Genomic DNA, 14,992 nt, shown 5'->3' with positions numbered 1-14,992 from the left:
TCTTTTGCTGTTGTTCTGGGAATATTTTTACAAGATACTTATGCATGTATATTGTCCATTGTGAGGTATAAAGCATGAAAAAAGTCAGGTTTAGATTGACTATAAAAATGTAAATGTACTGCCTTCAAGTTGATTCTGACTTACGGTGACCCTAGGGTTTTCATGAGGCTGAGAGGCAGTGACTGGCCCAAGGTCACCCAGTGAGTTTCATGGCTGTGTGGGGATTCAATCCCTGGTCTTCCAGGTTGTAGTCCAACTGGTCTTTTGTCCCACAAAGGCTTTGTCACCTCTGCTGTGTAACACTATCAATAAAAGAATGGTTCACAAAAATCCAGTATGTTGCCCTGTGAAGGACCAGGGACTGGCCCATTGCCTCTAGGTTGCCCTCCAGCAGGATCAGGCCCCTGATCAACAGAACTTGCTGGTGAAAAATGGCTGGGAGACAAGCCAAATAAGAGTCAGCTGGGGAAAGACCCAGCTGTTCATAGTGAGCCTTCAGAGGCCCATATAACAGAGGGCCTGAGTGGAACTCAGAGGTGTGTATTAAAGCCTCACAGGGAAAAGGGACCAAAAGGGAGCATGAGGGGCTGACAGGCTACAGGGTGGGGTGTGAGGCCTCAGACTAAAACCCCACCCCCAGAACTGTGGAGGGGTATTCACAAGGGAAAGTGTGGGGGTAATGTAACTCCCTATTTCTGATAAAAAAGAAGTAAACTAGTCCTATGGTTGTGGCACTTTGTGGGCTAGGAGAAGAGGACCATAATCATGGACACTGGGCCTTTTGGTGTTTTCCTCTCATGGACACCCGACATTCCCAAATAATTAAAGTGAGTGAGATTGTTAAATCAAGGGGGAGAAGATAGAATGGAGGCTCCTGCTGGTGCTAAGTGCTGTGCTAGATTGTTGATGGGGACAGACTATTGCTGCTAGCGCATAACTCAGCTCCTCAAATGTTTGCCCTGGCTGCCCATATGCTACTGGGCCAGGTTCAAGGTTCTTGTATTAATTTGCAAGGCCCTTAACAACTTGAGGCTAAGATACCTCAAGGACTGTCTAGTTCCTTGTATCTCAGCTGGATCACTGAGGTCTTTAGGGCAGTCATGGTCCCAATTTTATGGAACTCCCTTCCAGTTGAGGTCAGACAGGTCCCCTTCCTGTTGAATTTCTGACACCTACTGAAGACCTTTTTTAATTCCAGCAGGCATTTTAATGAATTCTGATTTTTATTTTCATTGTATTGCATTCTTTGTACTATCTTTGAGATGATAGTAATTAAGTAGGATATACACTGTCAAAATAAATACATAAATAAGGAAAGTTTTTTACAAGAACTTCTACTGATTTTTTTAAAATTAAACTATTCATATTTATGTGTGTGTAACTGCTTCTCAATACTATAATGGAATCTCATACCAGATGAATTATAATTATTTGTTATAAACATCTTTTAGGGTTGCCAGGCTCAGGGCCTGAGACTGATCCTGTATCTTTAGGAGAAGAGAAAGTCAGCCAAGTGCAGGTGTTCTTGCAACTCTGTAATGAGAAAAACAGGAAGGTGAAAATCTCCCTTCTCCCTGCACAACTTTTAAAGATACAGAAGACCTTTTGGAGGCTGGGCCTGGCAACCAAGAGGTCTTCTGTATCTTTAAAAGTTGTGCAGGGGGAAGGGAGAATTCCACCTTGTGGTTTTTCTCATTACAGTGTTGCATGAACACCTGCACTTGGCTGCCTTTCTCTTCTCCTAAAGATACAGGATCAGTCTCAGGCCATGGATCCCCATCAAACTCTACCCCTCTCTTCTTCCCTTCCTGCCCTCCAGAAAGCAGTAGGAGTGTCTGAAGTCCAGGTGGCATTGTATACTGCAGCAGCAGGCAGAGGAAGCAAGGAAGAACATATACTTTAATTTATATAAAAAATGTATGTGCCACCTCACCTTTCAGGGCCACCTTTCTAAGGCGGTTCACATCAGAACCATAATTAACAGTATTCCACATAAACATAATATAAAATGAACAGCACAATGCATATGTACTCAGAAGTACTATTAAGTTTAAAGGGATTTACTCCTAGGGGTGTGTGTGTGTGTAGGACTGCAGCCTGAAATGACATTTCATTCATTCATTGTTTGGGCTTATAGCTGTCCTTCACTGAATGGTCCCAGGGCAGGTTACAAAGATTAAAACTACAGCAGTTAAAACAACACAGAGCACCATATCTTATTTTCTTAAAAACCTTTTGAAATAAAGAACTTTTCAGGGACTACTTCAAACCAGTAGAGCAAGCAAGGTAGTTCTAGGACTTACTTTACAAAGCATTGGAGAAAGGATCCCCATATTTGTGCAAACTTGTCTGATATTTTTCTTTTCTTTCTTCATATTGCAAAAGCAATTTCCCCTTAGTTGCTAAGTCACAGAGCTCACAGAGAGAGGTCAAAAGATATGAAGAGAAATTTGATGCCAGTGGAAAAGAATGTTTGACTATACAGGTAACTAGGTGATTTGGGAAAGGTCAATGCTGAAGATGCAACAATATATCCAAAGATGGCTTGAGACTAGGGATGGCATGGTCTGTCAGTTTCAGTTCTCTGTGTCTCATTTTTCTAACCTTAATTCTTTCTCACATTTCTGCAGCAATTTGCATTTTTTTTCTTCAGCATTTTAGTGTGAATTTTCCTAATAAATACATTTTTGTATCAGTTTTGACTAATGTAGACATTTCTGCAAGCCGTTTATCCTCATATAATGCATGTTTGTATGCTATTTTCACCAGCAAGTTCATTTTGTGCACACTTCCCCTAATATATGCATGTTTGTAAACATTGCTTGGTTGGAGAACTGCATTGCCAAATACGGATAAGTGTGAATTTCGAAGGATGGCTTCTGTTTCAGTTCTCAGATTGTTTTGGAAAGTGCAAATTTGATAAAATTGGCTTTAAATATGAATTGATTCTAATTTCTTCCCTTATCCCTACTTGAGACTGACTGAGTGCAAAAGATGCCCAGGGTTAAATTGTAGTGCTAGAAAATGTCACTACCAATTGAAAACCAAGCTGGGTACTCCTGACATTCAAAAGACTTAACTAAAGTCTTAATGATGTGACAATGCCAGTTATGGTAAAAACCACCCCATGGGTGACTGGTGACAGGACTCCTATATCTTTTTATACAGCTATATGATGGACAAATTTAGCAGATGCAAATTTCTCTGGAATGGTGATGCAGGAGCAGTAGGGAAATTTTCACCTGTTGGATTTCTGAAAACCAGGTGACTGTCAATAGCCCAGGAGGTCTGCCAGATGAAGAGGATGGCAGTCTGACTCTCAGCAGGTTAAGCAACTTTGGGTAAATGAGCCCCAGTATGTAGCTGGGGATGCTGGGAAATGAGCAGATATCTCAAGCAGATTCAGTGCTCTTTGTTTGCTTTTGTGGTTTGTAAATTGGGAAATGTTTACATGCAAATATTGATTCAGTGGGCACCAGCACTTCCCCTGCTCTAGTTGCTTCAGCTCATCCTCATCACCTCAGGGAACAAACAGCATACTGAATTTTATTAACTTTACAGTGGATGCTTCCCAACAGGGCCCAAATATCACAAATAGATCATTTTTAGATATTGGAACAGTTTGGTTTTTTAAACTTATCAGATTTTTTTCCAGAAAGAGTGTATCTGGATTAAGTAGGGGGAAATGTGAACTGGTAATTTTAATACCGACAACATCATATGGATGCTGCATAAAACTTGCATGCATGAGTAGCACCAAACTCGCAATAAACACCTGTCTCAAAACACCTGTTTGCCAAGAGATGATGGGTTTGGCTTTTTGCTGCTTGTATCAAAACCAGGAGTGGCTGGTGTGCAGGGCTGGCACTACAGACCTGGCCTTCCAGCACTGGCATCACAGCTGTTTACTGGGACAGTGTGGAGTGGGGTAGGGTGGCAGCGAGATCAGGTTAGTGGGGGCACACCAGCAGTGCCAAGCTGGCATTCCTGCTGGTGCACCGACCCTGTCCTGACCTTGTCACTGCCCCACCCCAGTAAGTGGCAGTAAAGTCAACGCTGGGAGGCCAGGTCTTCAGCGCCAGCCCTCCTGATCAAAACTAGTTTGAAGCCTGATAGAAGTTCTGTTCAAGTGTTCTAAAACTGGGTACAATCAAAGTGTGGAGCAAGATTCAGGCTGGTGACTGCTGGCCCTCCTTCAAACTCTCCGCACTGATAATTCTTTGTGCACAAAGCCCACACATGCAAGACACATTAGAATACAGATTCAAATTTAAGCAGACGCCCATCCTGTTGATTCAAAAGGTACCACAGCATCATTTTGCCACCTGTTCTTTGGGTGAAGGCCCTCTTGCCTGGTCTTTTCTCTGTGAACCACCCATTGTTCTTCCTCATTTTAAGGGGGGAATGATGCAATTTCAACCCGGAGCTATTTCTTTCCAAAAAGAAGAGAGAAGTATTATGCAAAGAATGCAGAATACTTACCCTTATCAACAGCTGTTCTACAGGTGCATGTATAGAACAGATGCCTGAATAAGGGTGTTATCATAACATTAAATGTTCAGCCATTTGTGAGATTAAGCTTTACTCTTTTCCTCTTGTTACATGCTGCCTGCTTCCCCAGGTGGCAGTAGCAGATGGAGCGGTGAGGCTGCATGGCTCACCTGAATTCTCTGTGCCTGAGTCACTGCTGCCTACTGAGATGGAGAATGGGGCGACGAGGCAGCAGCGAGGTCCTGCAGTGCAAACCTGCCAGCGGGAGCACTGGATTGGCTCCACCAGCACTTTTGCATTGTGCCAAACTTGCTGCCACTTCACCCTTCCCTTTCTCCATCCCACTACACAGAAGCGGCTCATCTGGAGGGAGACAGGTGAGTAGTGCAGCCCCACCACATCTCCTGTTTAAATGAATCCAGGATAGGTGTCTCAATAGCTGAAAGCCGTGATTGCATGTTGTAACTAGGGTTGGGCGAGTCAGACTATTTCCAGTCTAAGACATTATTGCATTCATTCACTCATTCGTCTACCCTCCACCAATCTGGTGTCCTCCAGATATTGTGGACTACAGTTCCTATCAACTCCAGCCAGTTATGGTCCAAAACATCTGCAGGGCACCAGGTTGGTGAAGGCCGCATTAGTCCATTAATGTGTAATTTAAAAAGTGCACAAAAATTACATTTACTTACCTATTTTAAATATATGTTTGTAAAAGTATAAAACCTTATTTCTAATTTCTACATTTCTAAATATTTTTCTCTCAAAATATGCAGCTTTAAATAGATCTTGATTTGATTTTTGAGCTGAGAATTACATTAGAATATTTGGGAAGTATGAAAGCCTGAAACTGAATTCTGATCCACACTTTTGTCTGGATGACTCGGATCAGGTCAGGTCATATCACAATTCACAAAGATAGAATTCCCCATGCAAATTTGGAAGGAACCTCCATATTTGGAGTTAATAAGTTTCTGAATATCAACTGCTGAGGGGCATCTGTTGCCTTCATACTTTAAGAACATAAAAGAATCCTCTAATCCAGTATCCTGTTCTGCACACTTGTCAACCAGAAGCCTATACATCTGGGACATTAGGGTAATAGCTTGCTGATGGGCTTTTTGGAAGCATCTGACTGGTCACTGTTGGAACCATAATGCTTGACTAGACTGTCCAGCAGGGTTCTTCTTGTGTTCTGTCTTTTTCAATTGAGGACTTTACTGATCTTTGATGTCTCAGTCAATCCCTCTACTTGGTACTTTATCAATTCATTTCATCATTTCAGTGTTGTTCACATCAACAATGAGAACTTGATTCACAAAACTCTTGCTAGTGCTTAGTCATTTTTTGTATTACTATTATTCATGCTTGCTCCAGCATGTACATAACCTATGGTCTATCTTGGTAAACTATTACACTTAGAGGTGGAGAAATATGTTGTTGTTCTTTTAACTTCTCCTCTTATTTTGACATGGGGGTGATCCTCTTTGAGGTGAGACATGTTTATACATTACTGGTAGCCTGGTAAGAGAAGAAGTGAATTTCCAGCTCTTTACAATTTCTGTTGCATAACAAACACATGGTATGTAGTCATAGTTCATCTTATTAATGCAGACTGTGATTCACTGAATACACATGTTTACAAATTATGCCTGTTTTCTTTAAAAATCACTACATAAGAGCAGGTTTATATGCCCCCTTTAGCGTGGTGAAGTATGCATTTCCTTGCAGTTTGATCCATAGTGAAGCAGTTGTATTACTGCTCAGCACACATCCAGTCATTCTAAGTGAGGTTTCTTTAGTCTTTAGGTAAGGGGTGGTGGCTACTAAACTTTGGTTATCCAGATTTGCTGGACTACAAATCCCATCATCCCTGAGTATTGGCCTTGCTGGCTAGGGCTGATGTGTTGGATTCCAACAATAGCTGGAAGGTCAAAGGATAGTTATCTCTGCTTTAGGGAATGCTTCCATTGCTGGGCCGGGGTGGGGTGGGGAATGACAATACTTTCTCAATAAACCATATGGCAGTGATGAGTGTCTGGGTAAATGTGATTTCTGGGCAAATGGCTGGGCACAGCCATTGCTTTATGAGTGCCAGGTGAGCAGCAGGAACATGGCTGCATGATTGTCACATGCAGAGCTTGGGAAAGTTACTTTTTTGAACTACAACTCCCATCAGCCCAATCCTGTGGCCATTCTGGCTGGGGCTGATGGGAGCTGTAGTTTTAAAAAGTAACTTTTCCAAGCTCTGGACATGTGCTCATTGGTTAGTCCCCATGACATCATTAGTGACTTGTTTCTATACCCATTCCATTTTATGTTTTGGGCAGAACAATGGAAGGAGGGTGGGGAAGGGAGAACCTGTGGAAGTAGAATTGCCAAATATGGAGCTTCGCCTGTTTCATATTAACCAGGGGTGAGGGGGATGGCTAGAAGGAAAGGTAGTACACCTCAGCTGTAAGGTTGCTATACTCACGCCTAGGAATGGAAAGATCTGTCAATTTCAGTTCTCTCAGTTTCTCACTTTTCTAATGTTAAATTCAGTTCTCTACATTTCTGCAGCAATCTTCAGGTTTTTTTTAAAAAAATCCTCATGAAAATTCTCCATCATTTTAGTGTGAATTTCTCAAAATAAACACATTTTTGACAGTTTTGGCAAAGGTACACATTTTTGCAAGCCATTTCTCATCATATCATGCCTTGTTGCATGTTTTCACTCATATATTCCTTTTTAAGCACACTTTCCCCTAATTTTTATACATATTTTATACATATTTTAAATATTTTATAAATATTGTTTAGTTGGTGAACTGCATCCCAAAATTCTAATAAATGTGAGTTTCAAAGGATGGCTGTGTTTCGGTTCTCATATTGTTTCGGAAAGTGCGAATTTCATAAATCCTGCTTGAACTGCGAACTGAATCAAAATTCTCCCCCATCCCTCCTCACCCCTAGGGATGGGGTTTGCTGCCTAGTTCCAATCTGCTTGTATTCTGATAGTCTGTCGTTTGATCCTGATCTACCCATTTTTTGTTCCCGCTTGCTTTGGCACTTGCCAATTCGATCCATTGGGGTTTTTTGGTTGTGAAAAAAGTTGTGTAATTTTTAACATAAATACCTATGTAATGATCATGGTATTCCATGTGGTTTATTTTTTCCTATTTATCACACCTACATACTGTTATTAGAGGAAATTAAGGAGATAATTACTTAAAATCAGGGGGAAAGTGGGAGAAAAAATCCATGCCGATTACAACCGCAGCCCACTGCAAGAAATCAGTGCCAGTCCGAAAAGTTAGTGGAGTGTCAAATTAAGTCGGAATCCAGTACTAAGTCCGATATTCTTCTCCATCCCTACTCACCCCTACCCCCAGTCTTGGGAGTGCATAGGAGAATGGGAGTGCTTTGAATCCCGTGGATCTGTATCTTCTTTTGTCCTCTTTCTTGGTGATACATTTCCTCTTTTTTCAATGTGTAATGGCTGCCCTAAAACCACCACAAACATGCCCTTGGAATAACCTTTTTGCTCTGTCTACCACTGGAGAATTGATGGTGGAAAGGCCATGATGGTGATCTTTTCTGCAGTGGCAGGGACAGGGCTTCCAAAAGCAGACTTCCTTCTCTGAGGGACGACGTGCCTTTCTGCCCATGGAGGAAGATTGTTGACTGATTTCCACCAACACTGCTGAAGATGTTTCCCAGGGCCAGTGATGATACATACAAGATCTTACTGCTGCTATAATGCACACATGGGGTGAAGTAAAAGGGGAATAGTTGATAGTCACTAGCTTTATACAAGATCTGTATCCTTGAGACACTTAGCAATCAAGGCATGGAGCAGTCACAAATAGAGCAAGTCCTCACTTTCCTTTGCCTTTCATTCTTCATGGCTGGTGAACAGCTGCACCGGAGAGTAGAAGACGCTGAATTTTAACTGGGAAGCCATTCAAATAGCCTCTCATGTTGCAGCTTTCTAATGACAAGTCAGTTTTAAGAAACTAATGGGTGGCCCACAATACAACAAAGTTTAAGAATCACTAACTTAACTGATTTGAAGCGACCAAATGAACATGCTTAGGGTTACTTACAACAACCCAAGTGTATAGTGCTCCTTAGTATCCTCACACTGAAGGAAGCGCCCTTGAAATCTGTATTTCAAATGCGTGTATTTAGGGGTGAGGTGTAAAGATCACATAATCACCTGTTCTTTCCTGTGTCCTTTTTCACATGAGTGATGGCTTTATTATCTGTTTGGGTTGATTAAGGTCCTTCCTTCTTTGATGAAACCAAGTCTATCATTGTTCCTGAAAAGGAATGTCTTCCTACAACTCTCTGATTCATCCAGTGTATGATAACTATCTTGAATAGCACAGAATGTAACTATTCCACATATTTCTCGCTTTTGGTTGATCCAGGCCTCTATCTGTATCTTTTAATAATAACTTCATGAATCATGAGAATCACTTGGCTGACCAAAATAAAAGGAATTGCTAAAGAAATGCACATACAACAACACCCTTATCCTGACTGAGAAAGAGAAGTCCAGTAGTGTAGTGGCAAATTCAGAAGTGCAGGGTCCCTTCATGATCGTCACAGCCAAGGCCCCTCCTTTCCCCCCCCTGCTGGGTTGAGAATTAGATCCTTGTTAATGCCTTCTCCCACAACAACAGATGTCCCTAGGAGCCAATAAGCATGAAAGGGGAGAGTGTTAGCTACTGCAAAGAGTCTACTCAGCTGCTAACTCCTTTCACTCTGATCAGCTCCAATCAGCAGGAAAGGACAAGAAAGCATGTTAGGACACTCTTCTCAGTGGTGAACATACTCCCTTTTCATGCTGATTGGCTCATAGGATGCAGGAGACATTGGGACCCTGCTCCCAAACAAGTAAGGGGTCTAAGACCCCCTGGGACTCTGGATGACTACACCCCTGGAGAAGTCGCCCTCCCACTTGTGAAACTAGTGCAGCTAACATTGGCATGATGCATTTCACACTTGCACCAGATAACATGATCAAATTAGTTTGAGCGGCTTTCATATTACACACAACAGTTTTCTGTACCCATGGTTCGTCATGGAAAGTCCCAGAGTAAATAATGTAACTTCCCTTTTGCCCTACTATCTTATCACCTGATACTGATGAGAAATAGCCATGTGCTCTTCACAAACGTGTAGAGGATGAGACCACCCTCTCCTTGGACTACATATTACTTCGGAGGACAGCCTGATCATGAGGCAGTCTGAAGGCTGTTTATTAATTTTATTTGTTAAATTTGTATCCTAACTTTTAACCAAATGGTGCTCAAGGTCCCTAATGCCAAAGTACAAATTCAATACAAGACAATTAAAAAGCAATTAAAACACCAAAGTAATAAACATAAAAACAAGGCAGGTAACACAGCAATAAAATCAACCAGTTAAACCAACTGTGAAATATTTACAGTGGTCATAATGAGTCAGCTTAAAAGCCAGAGGCTTACCAAGATTAAAAAAAAAAAGTCTTGGCCTGAGAGTGGAAAGGCATCAGAGATGGAGCTAGATGGGCCTCCCTTGGCAAGGAGTTCCAGGGCTTGGAAGCAGCCAAGGCTGTTTTGAGTCCCCAGTAAGCATGTTTTAGATGTAGGTGGGACAGAAAGAAGGGCCCATCTCAAACATCTTGAAAGCCATGCAGGTTTACATAGGAGAATATGGCCTTTCAGATAACTAGGTCCCACAGCATGTAGGGGGTTGTAGGTCATAACCAGCAATTTGAATTGTGCCTGGAAATGGACCAGTAGCCAGTGAAGCTGTTATAACATGGAAGTCCCATACACCCTGGTCAATAGTCTGGCTGCAGCATTCTGAAGTTTTCAAACCCTCTTCAAAGGCAGCCCCATGTAGATCATGGCATAGTAGTTCAAACGTGATGAAACTAAGGGTGTGAGCACACTAGTCGCCAGAGCAGAGTGTTTCCATTAGCCACACCTGGAGGGGGAACTGGTTGATCTGCCCATCAGTTTCACAATCTCCATGAAACAGATTTTTTTTTTAAAGCACACTCAACCTGCTCCCACTAGGTTTTACTGTAAAAAGGGGTAGGGTTTGACTAGCGTTGTGTTCCCCCATTTTCAGAAGAGAGAGGTGGAAACGCACTGGAACCAGCAGAACAGTGAGTGTGTTTTACCCTATGACATGTGTAACTGGTCATATCTGACATTTCCAAGAAAGGGCACAGTTGGCACACTAGCATTGACTTTCCAAAAGGACTCCTGAGCACCACCAAAACCTGGGCATCCTTGTTCAGGGCTCAGTCCAGGAGTACACCTAAACTATGATCCTGAGTTTTCAAGGGGAATGCAACCCCATCCAAGGCAGGTTAAAGCCTTATTCCCTCAACAGCCCCTCTATTGACTAGAAACACCTCTGACTTGTCTGTATGGAGTTTCAGTTTGTTTGCCATCATCCTGTCCATTACCGACATAAGACCCTAATTCAGTACTTGAACAAATCGCTTGGATTGAGATGGAAAGGAGAAATAGAATTGGATGGCATCAATATATTAGGGGCATTGAACCTCAGAACCCCAGATGATCTTACCTAGTGGTTTCATGTAGATGTTAAATATCATGGGGACAAGACAGAACCCAGAAGGGCACCATAGGCTTGGGGTCATCAACATAGCACCCAAGGGTGCAATAGTGCCTTTGAGGATTTTCCCTGGAACGCAAGAAGCCTCTGAGTCTGCTCCCTCACTCACTGCCCCTTTCATCATGAGATGGTGAGGGTGGTTACTTCCCCGCGAAAGAAACACAGGGCTCATCTACACAGTGGTTTAGTGTGTGATTGGTACTACTCACATCACCTTTTAATTTGCATGGTTGACATGACATTACTGGCAAACAGAAGCTATCACGCAGTTTCCCCCCTGTAAATCCATACTAACCCAATCCTCTCATAACATGAAAAAAATAGAACACTATGGTTGCACTCCACTCCGTACCTCTTTGAAGAAGGTTTACTTCAACGGTTTTTAGTGGGCGAGTGAATCATCACTTTCAAGTATCCCTTTTCTCTGCCCACTAACTCTCCCATGAATTCCATTTTGTTTCTGGTGATTTATCTAACTTCTGACTGCTCTGTCCTCCCCCCTTCACAGTTTGCTGCAGCCCTCCCTTCTTTCCTGTCTTTCTCCCCTAGTAAACTTCCTTCACTCCTTGTAACTAGTAACGGGAATTGCCGTTGGATTTTATCATTCTTTCTCATATTCTCTATCTTTGCAGAGAGAATTTTGAAGTAACATCTCTCCATGCTTGGTTTCTGATCCCTCCCCCCCAAAAAAAATCTAAAGTGGATTTTTTTTAAAAAAAAGTCACCTCAAAAATTTTGATATTTGTATTTTCTCAAAATATTTATATTGATATTTTATTTAAAGTATTGATATTATATTGATTTGTTTTTCCACTGGGGAAAAATTAACTCAGAAAGAGCAAGGGGCAGCAGAGAAAGGGGGAGCAGAAGACCCCACTTCTTTTCAACCACCAAACTTCAGGAAGCAGTGGGGGCAGGAAGGAGTGGAAATACTGTGCAGGTCAAAATTATTTGCACATGCCCAGTAAATGAGCAATTGGAGGGAGTAAAAATGTAAAATTAGAGGGCAGGGCCACAAAGAAAAGGCAACACTATTATTTCCCAGAGGGGCGCATACTTGTGTGAATGGAAAACAACGGATTTGAAGCTACCATTGGGCACGAAGTGTGGACCCTGCAAATCTATTATTACTGTAAAAGCAGTGTATTTGCTACAAAGAAATGCTCCGGATAAGCCTATAGAGCTGAAGGATGAAGTTAGGAAATTGATGCTCTTCCCTTCTTCCTCTTTCAACTCTATGTGCTTTTCAAGACTCAAATTGGCATTAGAGCGCCTGAACAGAAAGAGAGGGCAGGGCAGGGCAGGAGGGCAGAGGGAGTGGTCTGGAAGACTGGGAGGGAGAGGAAAATGGAGTGGCCGGGGGTGGGCAAGAGTCAGGAGAGAGAGAGAGAGAGAGAGAGAAGGCACGTGTGTGCTCATGTCGTACCCACACACATCAGATCTAGTAAAATGGATTCTATTGAAAATACAGACTTTTTTCACAGGTTCCTCCACCATTAACACCATCAGTGCAAAACTGGGGTTCTAAATGACGTGGGGAGCCTACACAAGTAAAGGAGGTTCCACGCTTCACACTTTGTCCTCCAACTCATGGAGGATGATGGGGATAGTGGGATGTAGTGTGTGTGTGTGTGTGCAGAGCATAACACTCTCATTCCTGTTTGCCTTGCTCACATTTGATTTTCACATCAGCAGCACACTCAGATAGGATGATCTGATTCAGGCCACTAGATGGAGAATTTAACCTTTTATTGATTTTTCGAGACTGATTCTCACTCTGCACAGAATCAGATACAACAAAGAATCTTGTGACACCTCCAAGACTATAGCAAATTTATTATGGCCAGTAGCGTAGTGGCAAATTCAGGAGTGCAGGGTCCCTTCATGATAGTCACACCATGCCCCCTCACAGCCATGCTTCCTTCTCCCCCCCTTTCCCCCCCTTACTTTGCTCTTGATCCTTACCTCTGATATTTGGCTGCACCCACACCCACACACTCTTAGGCATATTCATTTGCATTCCACTTTGCCATGCACAGCACATATAATATAGAACATCACTAAAAGCTGAAACACCATCACACACACACACACACACACACACACACACACACACTTTCTCTCCCCCCCCCAAAGTATTTTTTCTTTCCTTCCTCCTTCCATCCTGCTACTGGCTTTGGGCTGGAACCACATATCTTCCCCCTCCCCCCTTTTTGCTGCTGGGTTGAAAATAAGATCCTTGTAAACAAACAAACAAACTGGAGGCCGTACAGCAGAGAGACCCCCTTCAGCCCAAGTTGTCCCTTCCCCTACCTCCTTTTCCACTTTCCTTCGCTGCTTGCTCTCCGTCGTCATCTCTCATGTGGTTCTTCTGTCCCTAAGAGCCAATCAGCTTGAAAGGGGAGTGTATTCGTTATCGAGAAGAGTCTTCTCAGTGGCTGACTTGTCTCCTTTCACTCTGATTGTCTCCAGTCAATAATATAGGATGCTGGAGACCCTGCTCCCAAGAAAGTAAGGGGTCTAAGCCCTCCGGGACCCTTGATGATGACACCCCTCATTGTGGCATAGTCCAGGAGTAGGGAACCTTTGACCCTCGAGGTGTTACTGAACTACTACCATCACTAATCACTGGCCATGCTGACTGGAGCTGATAGGGGTTGTGGTTGAGCAACATCTGAAGGGACAAAGGTTCTCCACACCTGGCATAAGCTTGTGGTCTAGAGTCCAGTTCATCAGATCATGGGGCTACTCTTGAGGTTGGTCCAGAGGCTGTAGCTGGTGCAGAACATAGTGACTAGGTTGCTTGTGGAGGCAAACTACCACCAGCAAACAACACCTCGCTCGTGGGATCTGCACTGGCTGCCAATCTGCTACTGGGCCAAGTTCAAGGTGTTAATACTAATATATAAAGCCCTGTACAACTCAGGACCAGGTTGCTTGAAAGACCATTATAAGGAAAATAGGAAGCAGAGATTAAGAAGCCTCTAGTCCATGAAAGCTCATGCCATTATACATAATTTAGTCTTTAAGATGTTACAAAACTCCTTGTTGGTTTTGCTATAGCAGATTAACATGGCTACTTCTCTGGAAATTGTAACTCAGAGGAAAAGCATATATTATTCATCAGCAAGGTAGTCTCATCTGTGTTTGTGCATTGCTTTCATACTGGATTCACGTACAGAGGCATGATGAATTTTTCATTCCAGTATCCACTGATTTATTGTTTCCTTCAGAACCTTGTGCACATTTCTTCAAGCCCTACACATTATCCTGAATTTGGGAAACTGCTTAAGGAGCATCAAATTCCATCACTTTCTCCACATTTCGGCTGTGAACACACTAGTTGCCAGATCAAAGTATTTCCATTAGCCACACTTGGAGGTGGAATGGGTTGATCTGCTGATGAGTTGGAAAATCTTTTTGAAGCTGAACTTTAAAAAAACAAACAAATAAAATTCACACAGGCTGCTCCCACCAGGTTTTACAGTAAAAAGGGGCGGGGTTTGATTGGCATCATGTGCCCCCATTTTTAGAAGAGAGAAGTGGAGATGCACTGGAACAGGAAGAACCATGAGGGTGTTTCTACCCTTCATCTCTGTTGTGTTGCTATGTGCCTGCCCAAACTTGTCTAGCATAATGGTAGAAAAAGTAATGCTGAGCATTAATGCAAAGAGAGAGAGAAACAGAGAGAAAACAAAAGCAGTTAGTAGTGAGTATAGGGTTTAGGTTACAATCCTGTTCTTATAGAAATCAGTGGCAAAACACACATTCATTTCAATGGAGTAGGATTGTTGCACAAATAGCCCAAATCCAGAGCCAGCTCCAACTGGCTCTTCTTCCCCTCTGTAGTTTGCCTTTGCAACAATGGTGGTGGAGG

This window comes from Rhineura floridana, chromosome 7, assembly GCF_030035675.1.
Source record: "Rhineura floridana isolate rRhiFlo1 chromosome 7, rRhiFlo1.hap2, whole genome shotgun sequence".
In the NCBI taxonomy this organism is placed as follows: domain Eukaryota; kingdom Metazoa; phylum Chordata; class Lepidosauria; order Squamata; family Rhineuridae; genus Rhineura; species Rhineura floridana.
Note: the sequence above shows the minus strand (reverse complement) of the source record.